The sequence below is a fragment of the Bos indicus x Bos taurus genome, chromosome 1, assembly GCF_003369695.1.
Source record: "Bos indicus x Bos taurus breed Angus x Brahman F1 hybrid chromosome 1, Bos_hybrid_MaternalHap_v2.0, whole genome shotgun sequence".
Classification (NCBI taxonomy): Eukaryota; Metazoa; Chordata; class Mammalia; order Artiodactyla; family Bovidae; genus Bos; species Bos indicus x Bos taurus.
In genome coordinates, this window is record NC_040076.1 from 91301989 (window position 1) to 91323651 (window position 21663).

The 21663-nt window shown below is 37.4% G+C and overlaps 1 protein-coding gene across 3 annotated transcripts in view; it reads right to left on the minus strand.

Annotated features, from left to right (window-relative positions):
* The window catches only part of NAALADL2 (N-acetylated alpha-linked acidic dipeptidase like 2), a 1546902-nt gene that overhangs the window by 387371 nt on the left and 1137868 nt on the right, over nucleotides 1-21663 (minus strand). The gene's annotated exons all lie outside the window — the stretch shown is intronic.

The following is a 21663-nucleotide window of genomic DNA, read 5'->3' on the forward strand; positions in this document are numbered from 1 at the left end:
ATGCTAAGATGACTAGCTGCCTGGTCTGTTAATCCTCGTCCATTGTGGCCTTAGAAAAATCCACAGGGAAGTCACTCAGTCATTTTATTCCCACACCAATAGCCATTGTCATCAGCAATTCAGATGGTTTCTTCAGTATAAGTCCTACTTTTAACCAATTTCAGTGTTATTCTACATGACTAAGCCCTCTGACTCTCCCATTCAAGCAAGAGATGTGCCAACAGGGAATTTGCTCTCACTACAAAAAAGTTGTCATAAACTTTATGTCTTATTGCATACTTTTCCAATGTTTCATCAGTAGAAAGATAAAATTCTGTACAGCAGATATGGAGAATGTGGCTTTAGACACAATCTCAAAGGTAAATAATCTTAAAATGGCCCTGTTTCTCTGGCCTAAAATCTGTTTGAAAACTAAAAAACAAAAACAAAAACAAAAAACATGTGACAGAAAAATAAGACATTATCACTTTATAACTTTCTGGATTTGTAAAAAACTTTAAAATTTCAAATTCAAGGAACATAATTTCTTTATGAAGGTTTTATTTGCAACAGACATATGTATGTGGGCATACACACACACACACCAGTCAAATAGTAAACCTGTCAGGGAGACTATTTCTAAGTAATATTTAGTATTTCCACAAACATTGATCAAATAATGGAATTCTAGTTTGTCCTCATTTTATCTATATAATCTAAATTATAGCCAAATTTAAAACTAGTATAAAGAGAATCCTAGGATTTCAAATTAATTCCTGCTTGCTAGCTAATTCATATTATGCCTGCCCACAATCTTTGATTAATTTCACTTGAAAAAGTAACAAAAGAAATCATTAATATTTCAAATGTTCAAAGAAACATCTTTGATGTAAAATTAAACAAAAGTTGAAGTATTTCAGTGAAGAGAAATGTTTTTCTGACAAGCTGATATCTCAGCTATTCATGCTATTAAACATTACGCCATTTTCCATTTCAATAATGTTGGCTTCATTATGTTACTTTCTTCTTGGCATTTACATTTCAGTAGTATTTTATTTGGTTTGGACTATTAACACTTTTACTTAAACTGGTGCTAATCTTTCCCAGACTACAGAGGTAGTTGATAGAATATATTGCTAAAGTGTAAAGGAAATAAAAGAAATACTTTAAAAACATGTATTTCCAGTGAAACAAACAAACAAACATGTATTTCCAACAATCCTAGGAATGCCAAACATTTTCTATACCTTGACAGCAAACAATTTACCATATCTGAATTAAATACATTTGACAACCCACTCCAGTGTTCTTGCCTGGAGAATCCCAGGGACGGGGGAACCTGGTTGGCTGCCATCCATGGGGTTGCACAGAGTTGGACATGACTGAAGCGACTTAGCAGCAGCAGCAGCAGCTACTACCTATAGACTTACAAGTAAACTCTTCTGTTAAAATGTATCTTTAGACTAACTTGTATATTCACTGTCTAAATTTGTCTAAGAAGATGACATGAAACAAAGTCTGAAAATTAGTAATAAAATGTGTGGAGATTCTAGAAAGGGGCTTAGTCTTCATGGGCTTATAGGTTATTATGCATGTCAGAGAGAGCAGTTGCCAGAACTCACTCAATATAAAGGCTCTGTGGATATACTGGACTAATGATCAAACTTAGAACTGAGGCACTTATAGAGAGGAAAAATTTGCCCTTAATTTCCTCGATAATATCCCAGATGAGCAATAAAAAGCTCCATTCATTCATAGAGAAACTGGTGGAGAGGCTACTATGTACAAGGCATTGATATGAAAACATTGTGATCAAAACAGACAAGTATGCCAAGTCCTCACACACCTTTTATTTCAGAGGTGAGAGACTGACAGTTAATAAATAGATTATATAGGAAGCTATAAGTGCTATGTCTTTGTACAAGGTAAGGGACTCAGTAGTGCTGGGGTGGAAATTCAAACTTAAATAAGGTACTAAGAAAGACCAGGACCACAGCAATGATGGGAGTAGGAGATGGGGTCAGTTAAGTAAGGAGGTTAGATTTTATAGGACCTTTTAGGTCATTATGAAGACTGGCTTTTACCCAGAATGAAATGAGAAGCAGAGCACAGCATAGTCTGAGTTCAGTTTTGAAGGATCACTGTGGTTGATATTCTGATAATAGACTGGGGGAAAGGAGCCAGAGAAAGAAGATGTGTGATCATTTAGGAGGTTGTTGAAATCATTGTAGACAGGACAAGAGTGTAGAAAAAATAGTGAGATGTGGTTGCAATCTGGAGAGATATATATACATACATATATTATGGAGGAGGAGAAAGAAGAGTGGTTTCATTATTTTGGTAGGCAAAGGGGGAACACTGTAGGCTAATGCCTCAAGAATTGTGCCCTGCTTCTGGCTATCTGTTGATTGTAGAGATAACGAGATTTTCTTTTCTTTTCTTTTAACTTTACAATATTGTATTGGTTTTGCCATATATCAAAATGAACCCACCACAGATATACATGTGTTCCCCATCCTGAACCCTTCTCCCTCCTCCCTCCCCATACCATCCCTCTGGGTCGTTCCAGTGCACTAGCCCCAAGCATCCAGTATCGTGCATCAAACCTGGACTGGCGACTCATTTCATATATGATATTATACATGTTTCAATGCCATTCTCCCAAATCATCCCACCCTTTCCCTCTCCCACAGAGTCCAAAAGACTGTTCTATACATCAGTGTCTCTTCTGCTGTCTCGTATACAGGGTTATTGTTACCATCTTTCTAAATTCCATATATATGTGTTAGTATACTGTATTGTTGTTTTTCTTTCTGGCTTACTTCACTCTGTATAATAGGCTCCAGTTTCATCCACCTCATTAGAACTGATTCAAGTGTATTCTTTTTAATGGCTGTGTAATACTCCATTGTGTATATGTACCATAGCTTTCTTATCCAGAAGTGTATGGACAGTAAGAGATCAGGGGAGAAGTAATGGGTGACTCAACTGTTTTTGGCCTAAACAATCTAGACAGTGTTAAGATGTTTGAGACTAGATAAAAGACTTGCTCCAACTATTGACAAGTACAGAGTTTGGTAAAGAAATAATCCCATTTACCATTGCATCAAAAACAATAAAATAACTAGGAGTAAACATACCTACGAGGTTCTTGATAAAGGTGAAAAAGGAGAGTGAAAAAGATGGCTTAAAATTTAACATTCGAAAAACTAAGATCATGGTATATGGTCCCATCACATCATGGCAAATAGATGCGGAAACAGTGACAGACTATTTTCTTGGACTCCAAAATCACTGTGGATGGTGACTGCAGTATGAAGTTAAGAGACATATGCTTCTTGAAAGAAAAGTTATGACAAAAACAGATAGCGTATTAAAAAATAGAGACATCATATTGCTGACAAAGGTCCATAGAGTCAAAGCTATGGGTTTTCCAGTAGTCATGTACAGATGTGAGATTTGGACCATAAAGAAGGCTGATCACTGAAGAATTGATGCTTTCAAACTGTGGTGCTGGAGAAGCATCTTGAAAGCCCCTTGGACAGTAAGGAGATGAAACCAGTCAATTCTAAGGGAAATCAACCCTGAATATTCATTGGAAGGATTGATGCTGAAGTTCCAATACTTTGGCTACTTGATGCAAAGAGCCAACTCATTGGAAAAGACCCTGCTGCTGAGAAAGATTGAAGGCAGGAGGAGAAGGGGACGACAGAGGATGAGATGGTTACATGGCATTACCGAGTCAATGGACATGAGTTCCAGCAAACTCCAGGAGATTGTGAAGGACAGGGGAACCTGGTGTGCTGCATGTCATGGGGTTGCAAAGAGTCAGACATGACTGAATAATTGAACAACAACAAAGGATGCAAAGGATCTGTTCACTGAAACTATAAGACTGATGAAAAAATAGAAGATGCCACAAACAGATGGAAACATATACCATGTCCTTCGTTTGCAAGAATCAATATTGTCAAAATAACTGTACAATCCAAGGAAATCTACAGATTCAATACAATTCCTATGAAATTGCCAATGGCATTTTTCATAGAACTTGAACAGAAAAAGAACTTAAAATTTATATGCAGATGCAAAAGACCCCAAATAGCCAAACAACCTTGAGAAAGAAAAAAGGAGCTGTTGGAATCAGGTTCCTTAACCTCAGACTATACTACAAAGCTATAGTAATCAACACAGTATAGTACTGGCATAAAACCAGAGACATATATCAATGGAACAGGATAGAAAACCCAGAAATAAACCCAAGTACCTATTATCGATTAATCTACAACAAATAAGGCAAGACTATACAATGGAGAAAAGACAATCTCTTCAATAAGTGGTGCTGGAAAAACTGGACAGCTACATGTAAAAAAAAAAAAAAAAAAGGAAAGAAATTAGAACACTCTTTAACACTATGCAAAAAAACTCAAAGTGGATTGAAACCTAAATGTAAGGCCAGACATTATAAAAGTCTTAGAGGAAAAGATAGGGAGAACACTCTTGACATAAACTGGAGCAATAACTTTTTTTGATCCATCATCTCCTAGAGTAATGGAAATAAAAACAAAAATAAACAAATGTAATCTAATTAAACTCAAAAGCTTATGCATAGCAAAGGAAACCATAAACAAAACAAAAAGATTACTCACAGAATCAGAGAAAATATTTGCAAACAAGGCAACCAACAAGGGTCTCCAAAATATGCAAACACCTCATGTGGCTAAATATCAAAAAAATTAACAACCCAATTAAAAAATAGGCAGAACATAAATAAAAGTTTCTCCAAAGAAGGCATACAGATGGCCAAGATGTATATGAAAAGATGCTCAAATCATTAATTGTTCAATTCAGTTCAGTTCAGTCACTCAGTCATGTCTGACTCTTTGCGACCCCATGAATCACAGCACGCCAGGCCTCCCTGTCCATCACCAACTCTGAAGTTTACCCATACTCATGTCCATTGAATCAGTGATGCCATCCAGCCAATCTCATCCTCTGCTGTCCACTTCTCCTCCTGCTCCCAATCCCTCCCAGCATCAGGGTCTTTTCCAATGAGTCAACTCTTCGCATGAGGTGGTCAAAGCATTGGAGTTTCAGCTTCAGCATCAGTCCTTCCAGTGAACACCTAGGACTGATCTCCTTTAGGGGTTGGATCTCCTTGCAGCCCAAGGGACTCTCAAGAGCCTTCTCCAACACCACAGTTCAAAAGCATCAATTCTTCGGTGCTCAGCTTTCTTCACAGTCCAACTCTCACATCCATACATGACCACTGGAAAAACTATAGCCTTGACTAGATGGACCTTTATTGGCAAAGTAATGTCTCTGCTTTTGAATATGCTTTCTAGGTTGGTCATAACTTTCCTTCCAAGGAGTGTCTTTTAATTTCATGGCTGCAACCACCATCTACAGTGATTTTGGAGCCCAAAAACATAAAGTCTGACACTGTTTCCACTGTTTCCCCATCTATTTCCCATGAAGTGATGGGACCAGATGCTATGATCTTAGTTTTCTGAATGTTGAGCTTTAAGTCAACTTTTGCACTCTCCTCTTTCACTTTCATCAAGAGGCTTTTTAGTTCCTCTTCACTTTCTGCCATAAGGATGATGTCATCTGAATATCTGAGGTTTTTATATTTCTCCCGGCAATCTTGATTCCAGCCTGTGCTTCTTCCAGTCCAGTGTTTCTCATGATGTACTCTGCATATAAGTTAAATAAGCAGGGTGACAATATGCAGCCTTGATGTACTCCTTTTCCTATTTGGAACCAGTCTGTTTTCCCTGTCCAGTTCTAAGAGAAATGCAAATCAAAACTACCTCACACCAGTGAGAATGGCCATCGTCAAAAAGTCTACGAACAATAAATGCTGGGGAGGGTGTTGAGGAAAGAGAACTCTCTTACACTGTTAGTGGGACTATAAATTGGTATAGACACTATGGAGAACAGCATGAACATTCCTTAAAAAACTAAAAATAGAGTTACCATATGATCCAGCAATCTCACTCCTAGGCATATATGTTTCAAAAGGATATATGCATATCTGTGTTCAAAGCAGCATTATTTACAATAGCCAAGACATGGAAATATCCTAAATGCTCACTGATAGATGAATGGATAAAGAAGATGTGGTACATATACACAATGGAATATCACTCAGCCATAAAATGAATGAAATAATGCCATTTGCAGCAACATAGATGGACCTAAAGATTGTGAAACTGAGTAGTAAGTCAGACAAAGACAAATATCTGATATTGCTTAAAAATGGGATCCTAAAAAATGATACAAATGCACTTAGTTATAAAACAAAAATAGAGTCACAGATGTAGATAACAAACTTATCTGTTACCAGGGAGGAGAATGAGTGGGAGGGATAAATAGGGAAATGGGGATTGACATATACACACTACTACATATAAAATAGATAACTTATATAGACTTACTGGATAGCACAGGTAACTCTACTCAGTACTCTGCAATGGCCTATATTGGAAAAGAATATTTTTAAAAAGTGGATATATGCATATGAATAGCTGTTTTACTTTGTTGTACACCTGAAACTAATAAAACATTATAAATCGAATATACTCCAATAAACATTAAAACAAAACAAACAGAAACCTACTGTATAGCACAGGTGTGCTGTGCTGTGCTTAGTCGATTGGTTGTGTTTGACTCTTTGCAACCCCATGGATTGCAGCCCACCAGTCTCCTCTGTCCATGGTGAATCTCCAGACAAGAATATTAGAGTGGGTTGCCATGCTCTCCTCCAGGGGATCTTCCCAACCCAGGGATTGAACCCAAGTCTCCTGCATGGAGGTAAATTTTTTTCCAACTGAGCCACCAGGGAAGGCCAAGAATACTGGAGTGAGTAGCCTATCCCTTCTCCAGGGGATTTTCACAACCCAGGAATCAAATTGGGGTCTCCTTCATGGCAGACAGATTCTTTACTAGCTGAGCTACCAGGGAAGCCCATATGGCACCTGTAACTGCTCAATACTCTGTAATAACCTCAATGGGAAAGTAATTTTTAAAAAATAGATGTGTATAATTGAATCACTTTGCTGAACACATGAAACTAACACAATACTGTTAATCAACTATCCTCCAATATAAATAAAAATTAAATAAGATAAGAGTTTGATGTAGCAATCTGTATTATGCCACTCAACTTGTTTCTAAATCAGAACCCAGGGAAACATTTGCCAAATCTAAGAGCTTTCATTCTGAGGAATTACAGAGAATGAGTGAGGCCTCCCTCTTGGGAAACTACTAAAGAATCATAACCGCAGAACTTGAAGGTGGAACTCCACACACATCCTGAAGACTGCCAAAGACATCAGAAGGGATGAATGTGAACTTTGAAAACCACAACAGGTTTACCATTCAGGAAGCCAACAGCAGTGATGGAATAAGGAGAGACACCATCTGGGCAATGAAAGTCCTTCAAGTCATGGTATACAAGCCTAAGTGAAGAACAGAAATAGAGAGTGCATGGTAGGGATGGGCCTTAGAGAAGAACCTTCTCTTTAGCCTCTGCCCTTCAAAAAGAGATGTGAGAAGGCCAAGAATCTGGCACCTGATTCTAATTCTGAGGAGTGGAGTAAACCTAATATGTTATTACCTCTTGATTTTTCCATGATTTGTTTTGATCTGGTCTTATTATGGGAAAATAGATTCATAAGCTTTGCAATTTTGAAAGGTGTTTTAGTCATGTTAAGTTTATTAAACAAGGAGACCATTAAACTGAGGCAGCTTTAGTGCCTTCAGATCAGAGATCAGATCAGTTGCTCAGTCGAGTCTGACCAACTCTTTGAAACCCCATGAATCGCAGCATGCCAGGCCTCCCTGTCCATCACCAACTCCCAGAGTTCACTCAGACTCACGTCCATTGAGTCAGTGATGCCATCCAGCCATCTCATCCTCTGTCGTCCCCTTCTCCTCTTGCCCCCAATCCCTCCCAGCATCAGTCTTTTCCAATGAGTCACCTCTTCGCATGAGGTGGCCAAAGTACTGGAGTTTCAGCTTTAGCATCATTCCTTCCAAAGAAATCCCAGGGCTGATCTCCTTCAGAATGGACTGGTTGGATCTCCTTGCAGTCCAAGGGACTCTCAAGAGTCTTCTCCAACACCACAGTTCAAAAGCATCAATTCTTTGGCGCTCAGCCTTCTTCATAGTCCTTAGGAGCCTACAAAAGCAAACTGTAACCTAAACCTGAAATGTCTTAAGAAATTAAAATGTAAGGACAATGAATGGCAGCCAACTAGGTTTTCTCAAAGAATGTAGCCAGTTAAGCTGTAACAAATCAAGTAATGGCCTTACTTTGCTTCTGCCTCTTCTCTATAAGACCTGTTGCTAGCTCCTCTTTGTGGAGTGCTCTAACCACTTAGATGCTGCCTGATTTAAATTAGCCTTTGCTCAAAACACTCTTTAAACTTTTTAATGTGTGTCAGTTTATTTTTTTTAACAGACACAATATTTTTCTATTCCCACAATAACTTTTTGGAGAAAGTAAGAAATGCTGTATTTGGATGCAATCTCAAAAATGACAGAATGATCTCTGTTCGTTTCCAAAGTCTATGCCCCAACCAGTAATGCTGAGGAAACTGAAGTTGAACACTTCTTTAAGACATATAAGACCTTCTAGAACTAACACCCAAAATAGATGTCCTTTTCATTACAGGGGACTGGAATGCAAAAGAAGGAAGTCAAGAAATACCTGGAGTAACAGGCAAATTTGGCCTTGGAGTACAAAATGAAGCAGGGCAAAGGCTAATAGAATTTTGCCAAGAGAATGCACTGGTCATAGCAAACACCCTTTTCCAACAACACAAGAGAAGACTATTCACGTGGACATCACCAGATGGTCAATAATGAAATCAGACTGATTATATTCTTCACAGCCAAAGATGGGGAAGCTCTATACAGTCAGCAAAAACAAGACCAGGAGCTGACTGTGCCTCAAAACATTAACTCCTTATTGCCAAATTCAGACTTAAATTGAAGAAAGTAGGGAAAAGCACTAGACCATTCAGGTATGACCTAAATCAAATCCCTTATGATTACACAGTGGAAGTGACAAATAGATTCAAGGGATTAAATCTGATAAACAGTGGCAGAAGAACTATGGACAGAGGTTTATGACATTGTACAGGAGGGAGGCATCAAGATCATCTTCAGTTTCCTCAAGGATAAAAAGGCAAAATGGCTGTCTGAGGAGGCCTTACAAATAACTGTGAATAGAAGCAAAGCAAAAAGCAAAGGAGAAAAGGAAAGATATACCTATTTGAACACAGAGTTCCAAAGAATAGCAAGAAGAAATAAGAAAGCCTTCCTCAGTGATCAGTGCAAATAAATAGAGGAAGACAAAAGAATGGGAAAGTCTAGCGATCTCTTCAAGAAAATTAAAGCTACCAAGGGAACATTTCATGCAAAGATGGGCATAATAAAGGAAAGAAATGGGATGGACCTAACAGAAGCAGAAGATATTAAGCAGAGGTGGCAAGAAAACACAGAATAACTGTACAAAAAAGATCTTTATGACCTAGATAATCACAATGGTGTGATCATCAACCTAGAGCAAGATATCCTGGAATTCGAAGTCAAGTGGGCCTTAGGAAGCATCACTATGAGCAAAGCTAGTGGAGGTGTGGAATTCTAGTTGAGCTATTTCAAACCTAAAAGATGATGCTATGAAAGTGCTGCACTCAATATGCCAACAAATTTGGAAAACTCAGCAGTGGCCACAGTGACTGGAAAATGTCAGTTTTCATTCCAATCCCAAAGCAAGGCAATGCCAAAGAACGCTCAAACTACTGCACAATTGCACTCATCTCACACGCTACTAAAGTAATACTCAAAATTCTCCAAGTCAGCCTTAAACAGTATCTGAACCGTGAACTTCCAGATGTCCAAGCTGGATTAAGAAAAGGCAGAGGAACCAGAGATAAAATTGCCAACATCTGTTGGATCATTGAAAAAGCAAGAGAATTCCAGAAAAACATCTACTTCCGCTTTATTGACTATGCCAAAGCCTTTGACTATGTGGACCACAGCAAACTCTGTAAATTTCTTAAAGAGATAGGACTACCAGATCACCTGATCTGCCTCTTGAGGAATCTGTATGCAGGTCAGGAAGCAACAGTTTGAACTGGACATGGAACAACAGGCTGGTTCCAAATAGGAAAAGGAGTACATCAAGGCTGTATATTGTCACCCTATTTATTTAACTTATATGCAGAGTACATCATGAAAAACGCTGGGCTGGATGAAGCACAAGCTGAAATCAAGATTGCTGAGGGAAATATAAATAACCTCAGATATGCAAATGAAACCATCCTTATGGCAGAAAGTGAGGAAGAACCGAAGAGCCTCTTGATGAAAGTGAAAGCGGAGAGTGAAAAAGTTGGCTTAAAACTCAGCATTCAGAAAACTAAGATTATGGCATCCAGTCCCATCACTTCATGGGAAATAGGGAAAGAGTGGAAACAGTGTCAGACTTTATTTTTCTGGGCTCCAAAATCACTGCAGATGGTGACTGCAGCCATGAAATTAAAAGATGCTTGCTCCTTGGAAGGAAAGTTATGACCAAGATAGGCAGCCTATTAAAATGCAGAGACATTACTTTGCCAACAAAGGTTCATCTAGTCAAAGCTATGGTTTTTCCAGTAGTCATGTATGGATGTGAGAGTTGGACTACAAAGAAAGCTGAGAGCCGAAGAACTGATGCTTTTGAACTGTGGTGTTGGAGAAGACTTTTGTGAGTTCCTTGGACTGCAAGGAGATCCATCCAGTCAATCCTGAAGGAAATCAATCCTGAATATTCATGGAAGGACTGATACTGAAGTTGAAACGCCAATACTTGATGCGAAGAACTGACTCATTTGAAAAGACTTTGATGCCGGGAAACAATGAAGGCAGGAGGAGAAGGGGACAACAGAGAATGAGATGGTTGGATGGCATCACCAACTCAATGGACGTGAGTTTGAGTAAACTCTGGGAGTTGGTGATGTACAGGGAGGCCTGGCATGCTGCAGTCCATTGGGTTGCAAAGAGTTGGATACAACTGAGCAACTGAACTGAACTGAACTGAAGACAATATTATTCTCATCCTGTTTTACAAATTGATGAAACAAACAAACCAAACTAAAGCTGAGTGTGACTGACCACTTGACTAAATATCCCAGAGCTAATGAATCATCAACCAGAAATGGTCCTTCTAGACAAGCACATAGGCATTATTAATATCATGATCCCTGTATTGCCTATTGCCCTTCATCCTTAACTAATGCAGCTGGGAAAGCCAAGAACCATTAAGGCAACTGGTAGTTGAATTTCAACTTAGAACTAGTCTATACAGACAAAAAGCACCTCTAACAGGAACAGTAATCAGCAGTCTATTTTCTCAGCAGAGAGCCACACGGTGGTTTCAAACTTTCAACCTCCTCTCATCACGTTACAACAAGGAAAAAAAAAAGACTATTTATGCTGCTGGTTAAAGATGGCAACCTAAACGATGGAACTTGCCTTTCATAATCTAGATATTAACCATAGTTCTTATTAATATTTGGACTATTTAGGCTCAGTTCCAATCAATACCAAATGAACACACACACAGTCTGTGAAAATAACCTAAATCACTACATATTCTTGTTTTTACTGGACACATCATCATATGCATCAATAGCAGAATATTTTAAGAATGAGGTGGACACTATCAGAACATTATTTTCTTTGCTAAAATGTAAATAACATTTTTAATAAAACACAAAGTAGTCTCAATTAAGTACACAGGATCCTTAATTTAAAGCATACAGTGTCAATCAAGTGGCATTTTAGTTGTAATGACAGCACTTTTATAACATGATTAAAATATATCTTGTAAATATGATTTATGTTAGTTGCATAGTATTTGCAAATAATTATGTCTTTCAAGAGACACTTTGTGATTTGAAAATATTGACTATTACAATATTACTCAAACTGTGAACTCTTTTCATAAATATGTATATTTTATGAATATAATTATCAAATTTTTCCTAACTGGGTTTCCCTGACAGATGAACTTGTAAAATAACAGGAAACATTTTATTCTTTGTGCACTTGTGTTCACTATTCACAGTTAAAGGACTCTTAATCAGTATTTTTATTTTAATTTCACTGTTGCCCAAATAAAGCTTTTGGTTGGGAAGTGGTCCTTCCTTCTGCTGAACTATCTTGTTCCTCAATATATCTTGGTGCCTAAGAAACCCAGTTAGCTATGGTTTTATTCTGTTTGCAAAACTGACTGCTCTAAGTGTGAAGTAAATCTGGCTGTAATTTACATGTCTGCCAGTCTAATCTCATTACTAGCAACTCTTTGTGGCAAAACTAGTTTGTACCTTTAGTACAACTGGAATCCCAAAATTATAGAGTTATTTAAAGGACACAATGAAATAATAATATATAAGCCTATGCAGTATGCTGCTGCCGCTGCTAAGTCACTTCAGTCGTGTCTGACTCTGTGCGACCCCATAGACGGCAGCCCACAAGGCTCCCCTGTCCCTGGGATTCTCCAGGCAAGAACACTGGAGTGGGTTGCCATTTCCTTCTCCAATGCATGAAAGTGAAAAGTGAAAGTGAAGTCGCTCAGTCATGTCCAACTCCTAGCGACCCCATGGACTGCAGCCTACCAGGCTCCTCTGTCCATGGGATTTTCCAGGCAAGAGTACTGGAGTGGGGTGCCATTGCCTTCTCCGTATGCTTAGTATAGGACATGCTTAATAAATATTTATTTTCCTTTCTATTCTTCTCAGCAGAAGTCTGCACTGTTTTTCAGTACTCAATACAGACTTTCAGTTACCCTAGTGAATACTCAATTTTGTCTTCCCTAGATAGCTCATTGCTGTCAACATATGACACCTGTGGTCCTCAGCAACCCCATCCTGAAAAAACCAAATGCATTCCTTTGAGATTATTTTAAAAAGTAAATAGTCCTGAAATCCTAGCCCTGAGTGTGACTGACTGAGTTGAGGACTAGTGTGGCTATCAAATCAGTAATAAAAGTGAGAGAAAATCTTAAATGATAGATAAGGAGGGTATTGATTTATAAAATCCTTGAAAGGAAGAAAAAGAATTAGAAAAATGAGAAAAGATGATTTATGAAGTAGCCTGTAAAGAACAGGTTTAAAGGGCCCACAGGAAAATAAAAGCAGATGAAAAGCAAAAGGGAAATCAACTCCAACTAAATTTCTTTGTTGCCTGGCACATAGCTTCCTGGGTGAATGCTTTCAAAGAATGATTGCCTGTCTGTCTGCGACATTTCTCCAAAAATTGTCTGTATGTGTCTCAAATTGAATAAAATGTAACTAATAAGATACTGAGGTTAAGAATACATATTACCTATAATGCAACAATTTGATTTATAAATATTTTGTTCACCTAGCACCATTTCCTAGGGACATTTGTTTCTCAAGTAATTATTTTGTGTATTTATAATATCTTGATCCCTTGTCTCAGGTATGTTTATTCTAAGGAACAATGTCTAAGTGAAGTGCAGACATCTAATTTGTGTGTCCATGTTCAAATATATTATTGAAATGAGCAGAGAAGTTTTCAAATAAAATGCCACTCTTTACATCTAGTAAAATGCATAAGGAAATTAGAAAAGATTCAGAAAATAACTAAAAGTATTATGTGTCAATCTCAAAAGGTTATATTAAATATCTAGCTATGCTTTCCTCATAAAATTCCCTAAGATCAACATCAGAATGTCATTCAAATAGATTATGAGTCTGATTTAAATTTACTGTTTATTTTTAGGCTGAAAGGGATCATTAATCTCAAATTAAACTAATAGGCTAGTGAACATGCAGACAAGAACAAGTTACTTTTAAGGAAGAAATGAGTCTATAAGAACAACTATCTTTTTAAATGCAACAAAATGAGCTTTGGAGAAATTTCTGAAAATGTCACATGACAATTTACACAGCACTCTGAAAGATTTCTTCAAAGGGAGCTAAAAGTTGTAATTCTATAATAAATGCCCTTCAAGACACTGACAGATTAAAGGACCATTCCATAGACCATGGTCTTCTTTGCCAACTGCACAGATTTCCTGAGTTACTTAAAAAAGCTTTTGGCTAAATAAACTCTATGACTTCAGTCCATGATTACATTTTTGAAGTTAACAATTTTTATGATTTTATCCTTTGAGATACATTTGGTGATTGGAAATTTGATACTGAATAGCAGCCTCTTGAAGATTTCAGATTTAAGGAGTCTCCTATGCAAAGTGAAAAATTCACTGAATATAAAATTATTGCAATTTTAACAGACTTAGAAGCTAATGATTACTTTAACACTCATGCTGAGATTTTCTAGATGTTGGCTAATATGTGTCCCTTAGATAAGTATATTTTATTTTCTATAATTCTTTCTTATTGAAAAGTGAATAACTTTTTTTTCTCACCAATATTTTCAGTATTTTGTGCTTAGCCTCAACACTGTTATATCAGAAATTCTGTATTTCTAAGCATGATATGGACCTTTTTGAGGTTGTTTTTTTGGGGGGGGATTTATACTTAGTACATTTATAGTGGTAATCCAAACCCAAAGGTGAGTACTGTTCTGATTTCTTTCACTGTATATTGGTTCTAGGGTTTTGTATAAATGGAATTTTACAAGTGTGCTCTTGTGTCTGGCTTCTTTGGCAAGTCATAACATTTTAAGATTCATCCAAAGTTTGTATATGTCAATAGACTCTTCCTTTTTTATTACTAAGTTTGAGTAAACCACATTTTGTTTATCTGTTCCCCTAATAATAGACATTTTTGTTGTTTCCAGTTTGGTCTATTGCGAATAAAGTTACCATGAACATGTTTGTTCATGTCTTGCTATTTTCCATTTCTCTTGGATAAACACCTACACTTGGGATTGCTGGGTATTTTGGCTGATGTATATTCATTTGCCAAACCAATTTTTCAAGAGGTAGTACCATTTTATTTGCTCTCCAGTGAAATATGAAATATTGCTCCAAAGCCCTGTTAATATGGTATTAATAGCATACCATACCATAACATTAATACTTTTTAATTTTAGCCATTATAGCAGGTATATATAAAATTTAAAAAATATGTTATCTATCACATTTGCCCATTAAATGTCAATTATATTTACCTTTGGTGTGCTCTCTATTCTCCCTGCAGATCATTTCCTTTCAGTGTGAAGAAATTATTTTAACATTTCTGCATGGAAAAGAGTTAACAGTTGGCTTAGTAGGCCTGGGTGCCTTAAATCCAGAACATTCTCAGAAATGCTGTTCTTAAGGACTGGCCTTTGGACACTATAGAGAGATGAGCTCTGAGCCCTTGGCATAGTCCATCTGCTAAGAGTATTTTTAAGTCACAGACCGTAAGAGTTTATGCTAACAATGTGATTTATCGTAAGCTCCATGCTGAGATTTGATTCCTGATGGGACTCTCATGAATCTTCTATGTCTAGCGGCCAGTACTCCAAAGCATGCATGATTCTCTGTTTTGCAGCCTAAATGCCACTTTTATTTTGTCTTGTTTTGCTTTGCTCTACAGTCTTGTGCCTTGTTTTCTGAACTTCAGGAGACTTCTTTTTGCCCTGCTGCCCTGCTCTAAACTTCAATAGCTATTCCTTGTACTTATTGATGACTTAGGGTACCCAGGATGGATTTCTCTTAGTTTACCTACCTTCCCCGTGTATCTTTAGCCACCACTACTGTACTCAGTAAAATGTTGAATGCCTCAAAGGAACCTTTCTCAGATATCCTTCCTTGCCCCTGACCCGCTAATTCTTTAAGTTCAGTGAAGATCAGAAGCCCTTCAGAGGCAGTTCTCTGAGCAAACCTGACCGAGTTTTCAGCTCCTGCTTCTTGTACTTGATGAACTCCTTGCGTGTTTCAGAGAGATTTCTCACAGTTAATTTGCCCCGCCTCCAGCCTCTGGTGTACTACCTGGAGCTCTCAGTGGAGACCCACAGGGAAGAGTCGGTGGTTCATACTGGCTTTGTGGATGAGGCTATTGGGATTCTGACTCATCAGGCCATCCCAAGGGGTCTGCAAAAAGTTCAAGTTTTTCTGATTTTTCCTTATCCATGACACCTCCTTATCTTGTCATTCTGCCATAAGTCCTACAAAGGCCTTATCACATTCTGCATTTCAGTGTATTTAGGCTTATTTGCACCTTAGATCTCTAAAAGATTTTTTAAAACTATGCATTTGTAACCTGTATCACTCATTTTCATTTTAGACTGGGAGCAAGGAAATGGCAACCCATTCCAGTACTCTTGCCTGGAACATTCCATGGACAGAGGAGCCTGGTAGGCTACAGTCCACGGGGTCACAAAGAGTCAGACATGACTGAGCAACTTCACTTCACTTTCACTTTAATGGTCCTCTGCAACTCTGTACATTTTAAATGAAAGCAAAAAGTCCTGTATACATGCTTTACTTAATAAAAAGATAACATGTAAGAAATGAAGTATCTGTCCATTTATTTATTAATTTAAGTAAAGTATTTAATGATCTCTACCTGCCAGATACAGGAAATACAGCATTGAACCAAACAGTCCAAATCTTTCAAGGCATTTACATTCTACTAGGGGAAAAAGTAATAAACAAAACTGCGTGGAGGAGCCTGGTGGGCTGCAGTCCATGGGGTCGCTGAGAGCCGGACACAACTGAGCGACTTCACTTTCACTTTTCACTTTCATGCATTGGAGAAGGAAATGGCAACCCACTCCAGTGTTCTTGCCTGGAGAATCCCAGGGACGGGGGAGCCTGGTGGGCTGCCGTCTATGGGCTCGCACAGAGTCGGACACAACTGAAGTGACTTAGCAGCAGCAGCTAATTATATAATATGTTAATGATATGTGCTAGAGAGAAAAATATAGAACACTACAGGAGATATAAAATGTTAGGATTGTGTTTCATACTTCAAATGTTGGGGACCAGGAATTTCTCACTCAGAAGGTGATTTTATGTACAGAACTGAAGGAAAAGATAATGCTGCAAATCTATGATGGCCCTTTTGTATTAGAGAACTGGGCACTGGACAGCTGCATCTGCTGTATCTTAGGAACTTCTCTTTGAGGTACATAGCTGTTTCCCCAAACCTTGCAACAATGAAGTCCTCTCCTCACACAATCAGGCACAGACAACATAAATTAAACAGCAATAAATATACTACCATGCTTGATTTTCACATTTGCAAATAATTTTTAAAAATACAATGCTGTGAAAGACTACAAGAATAGGTACTCTGATATACTGCTGCTGCTAAGTCGCTTCAGTCGTGTCTGACCCTGTGCAACCCCATAGATGGCAGCCCATCCTTCCCTGGGATTCTCCAGGCAAGAACATTGGAGTGGGTTGCCATTTCCTTCTCCAATGCATGAAAGTGAAAAGTGAAAGTGAAGTCCCTCAGTCGTGTCTGACTCTTAGCAGCCCCATGGACTGCAGCCTAGCAGGCTCCTTCATCCATGGGATTTTCCAGGCAAGAGTACTGGAGTGAGGTGCCATTGCCTTCTCCGTGATATACTGCTAGGATGTTACAAACCAATAACCTTTGACCCAGATAGTTCATACTGTCAGCCGAGTATATTCTCCTCGGTTCTATCTCATCTCAACAAAAATTTGAAGCTATGGATGTTAGAGCCCTCGACGTGTCATTGCTCTCGTACAGACTGTTATAGCTCTCGGGTCTTGGGCAGACCGTGTTATAGCTCTCAGGTCTCAAACAGACCGTGTTATAGCTCTTAGATCAGTGTTACAGCTCCGTGTTACAGCACAATTTTATTTAGAAAATAGCAGGCCAATACATCCTCAAGGTTCGAGGGCATGTCAACCCAAAGACGCAAAGAGAAGAGAGGGAGTGGGGAGCCCTGGCCCTTTGGCTCTTCCTTTTATTATATGTTTTTCCTCCCCCCTGGGCCTGCCCTATGTAAATTGGGCTAGCAGGAGTGCCCTGTTCTACCTGAGGTCCTCACTCCGGTCCTTGGACCTTCCTTTGTTCTATTTTTGCGGGCTTTTCCCTTCCTTGTCTTTTAGCCACCACCATTTTGGACTCTTGTTTCCTATTCTAACCACCTGACGATATTATGGAACTGATTCTTAGAAAGTCTAAGATTTGCTGCCCCACTACTAGAGACTGGAAAGCTAATGATCACTTTGCGACTTGCTGAGACCTAGCTGCCACCATGTACATGCTTGCCTGCAATTAGTAAGGTGAATATAACACAGCACCTGTTTCTGCTGTGACAGGACAGTCACAGAAGTGTGGGCTGGCACTGCCTGCCTAGTAAACAGAGCACAACGTTTCTTGTACTGTATGGCTGAAGAGATGTGGTCCTAGTAAATAACTTTTAGTTCTCTGGATTTTACTCAATATACTGGGTTCTAGGCGAGCAATTTGGGCAGTAACTTCTTGATCCCCAAGCTTTCTGGTCAAACAGAGGCAGCAGTGCCCTTGGAAGGTCTCTATGATCATGCTGTTCTGTGAGTCATGCCTGGAAGACCTAGAGATGGCTCTTGCAGGCCTTGCAAAGACTTCACAACAACTAATTCCCCATCAAAACTTTCTTCTGCTTAAAAAGAACTCCTTCTGTTACTGCAATTGCCTAATGATAAAGCAACTCATTGGAAAAGGGCAAGGGGTTTGTACAACTATGTGTATAATAATAGCATGGCTAAAATTAAAAATAATAATAGTATATAAAAGTTTAAAGAGGAAACTGGTTAACAAATGGTCATACAGGAATGCAATAAAATAATATATATCCATTAACAAAATTTATTTATTTTGAAAAAATTCAAATTAAAACAGAGATGTTTTAAGTATATTACAATGAATTTCCATGTAGTACTTACTTTCATCTATATTCACTCATGTACCAATAGTATTACTATATGTATTTTGAACTATAAACTATTTATAATATATGGAGAGAAAAAATACAAAGAAACTCCTTTTGGTAACAATATATCTACATGCATTATATATTTTTCTTTTTTTGTCATTATATCGTTATCTACATGTGTTATACAAAGAAAAATATTCTTAGTGGTTTTCTCCAGATAGACAAGTTATAGATGACTGATTGCACTTTTATTTTTGCCCCTGCAAAATTATTTATCTACAAAGAACATTTTTTTTTTCTTCAGTTGTTACGTCATGTCTGACTCTTTTGTGACCCTATGAACTGTAGCCTGCTAGGCTCCTCTGTCCATGGGATTTTCTAGGCAAGAATACTAGAGTGGGTTGCCATTTCCTTTACCAGGGGATTTTTCTGACCCAGGGATCAAACCCCCCATCTTCAGCATTGGCAGTTACGTTCTTTACCACTGTGCTACCAGGGAAGCCCCCCACAAAGAACACAATACAGTAATTAAAGGAGCTACATTAGTTTTCAGGGAGTCTCTTATAATTAATACAGAGTTCTTTCATCAAATTCCTTTTTCTAGGAAAGAATGAAAATGTCAATCACCTTGTGGATCTTTACCAAGCTAGAGCATACACTTTCTTTATACAATACCTTATTATTTTATTAACCTATAATTACCTACCAAACGTTATTGAAATTTGCTTAATTTTTTGAATGATACTTTATATACAGCTAGAAAAATGTCATTTCAAAGATGACTGAACTTCATGTAAAACATAATTTATAAATCAATATCCTTCATTCTATCTCTGAGATTTTCAAGTGAAATAATTCTCTATTACTTTACTTGGAAAAAAAAAAAAAAGGTGCTGTGGAAAGGGGTACCAGTTTTGATGCTGTGATTTTAAATTACTTTTCTTTATTATCCTCTCTAGATTCATGTCTATTTCAATTTTAAATCTAGGGTCCTGCCATCTTTAACTCTTTTTGCAGTTACCATTGACTGCCGCAGATATAGGGCTCAGCACTGCTTCAGGGTGAGATGGTTATCACAGATGAATATCTGCAGCATTCCACCATGTTTATTTACCTACACCACTTAGAAAATAGTTGTAAACATTAGCACTGGCCTTAAAATTATCAGGGTTTCATATTCACCAACTGTTATTATACATGGCTTAGAGATTAAGAGCCAGAATTTCTAAAGGCAAGACGTAGATAAGTAGAGAATAAATATGAAAGCTAACCACCTAGAAACAAGCAGAGCCTAAGAAACCAACTGCAGATTTTCTTATACATTATGATGCCAAACAAATAAGTAAACACAAAGGATGAATTCACAAGAAGTGAATTACTATGAAAATTAAGATTGGCTGGAACCACCTCCCATAGAAATGTTTGATCCTCCTTCACAACATCTGCAGTGTTTGAGAACTTTAAGATAATTCATCCTACCTGAGAATTCTACCTTAGGCTGAACGGAAAAGATTTCTTTATTCCTTGGAGATATACAGAAAATTGCCTCAGGAAGATTGTTGTTTCAGAGTTAAAATAGATTAATTTCTTCTGATGTTCAATTTCTTTTATCACCCTCATCTTAAAATTATAACTTTGCAACTGAAAATATAGTTAACAGTAGTAACTGTGGAGAGATTAGTGTCAAATTGTAAGATACTTAAGGCTATGAATTTGCAGGTGAAATTACAGATCAAAGGGAAGGAATAATCAGTGCCTTCAAGTCTTATCAGCACTGTATATAGACATGCTTTTTTGAAAAAGTGTATGCAAATTGTAGATCTTGCCATTTGAAGACATTCATTTTCAAAGTGAAGAGATTGAACCCTTATGTAAGTTTCTGTAAAAATTCCAACTTTTAGGTGCATATAAAGTATGCTTAAAGCAGCACCTGTGGCCATTTTCACAAGACACCTTTAGGAAAAAGGCTTAAAAATAAAACAACACACACTGGAAAATATTAGTTCAAAACAAAGTTCATTTACACACTACTTGTTTAAGCATTTATTTAACATTATTATTATATCAGTTTCTTTGTTTCAAAGAACCATTTTTTCAGTCAAAACATTTGTTACTTTACCAAGAGCTTATTTAGTTTTTCATTTTAGATTTTTTTCTTTCAAATTTTTAAGTTATATATTTTTAAAATGTACAAATTGAGGATGTGATGTGTATATACACATTGCAAAATGATTTCCAAGATTAAGATAATTAACACATCTATCATCTTACATAGTTTATATAGATAACTTTGATGTGTGTGATGAGAATGCCTAAATACTTTAAAAAATTTTAAGCACACAATACTGTATTACTATAAGAACCATCCTGTATATTAGATCCTCAGAATTTATTTGAAAAATTTTTGGCTTTGACTGACACAAACTCACTTCCTTCTCTCTTAGATCCTAACAGACACCATTTTATTCTTCTGTTTTTATGAATTCTCTCTCTCTCAAGATTTCTCATGTAAGTGATACCAAAGAATATTTGTCTTTCTTTTTTTGGCTTATTCACTTAGCAAAATGCCCTCCAGATTGATCTTGTTGTTGCAAATGACAGGATTTCTTTCTTCTTTTATGGCTGAATCATATCCTATTTTATGTATTGATACAGCACATTTTTTAATAAATTACAATATGTACATTTTTTAAATCCATTCACCTGATGATGGACATTGAAGTTGCCTTCATATCTTGGCTACTGTAAATAAAGTTTATAAATGCAAGAGTGCAGGTTTCTCTCAGAGATACTGATTTCATTTATTGAATATCCAGAAATGGG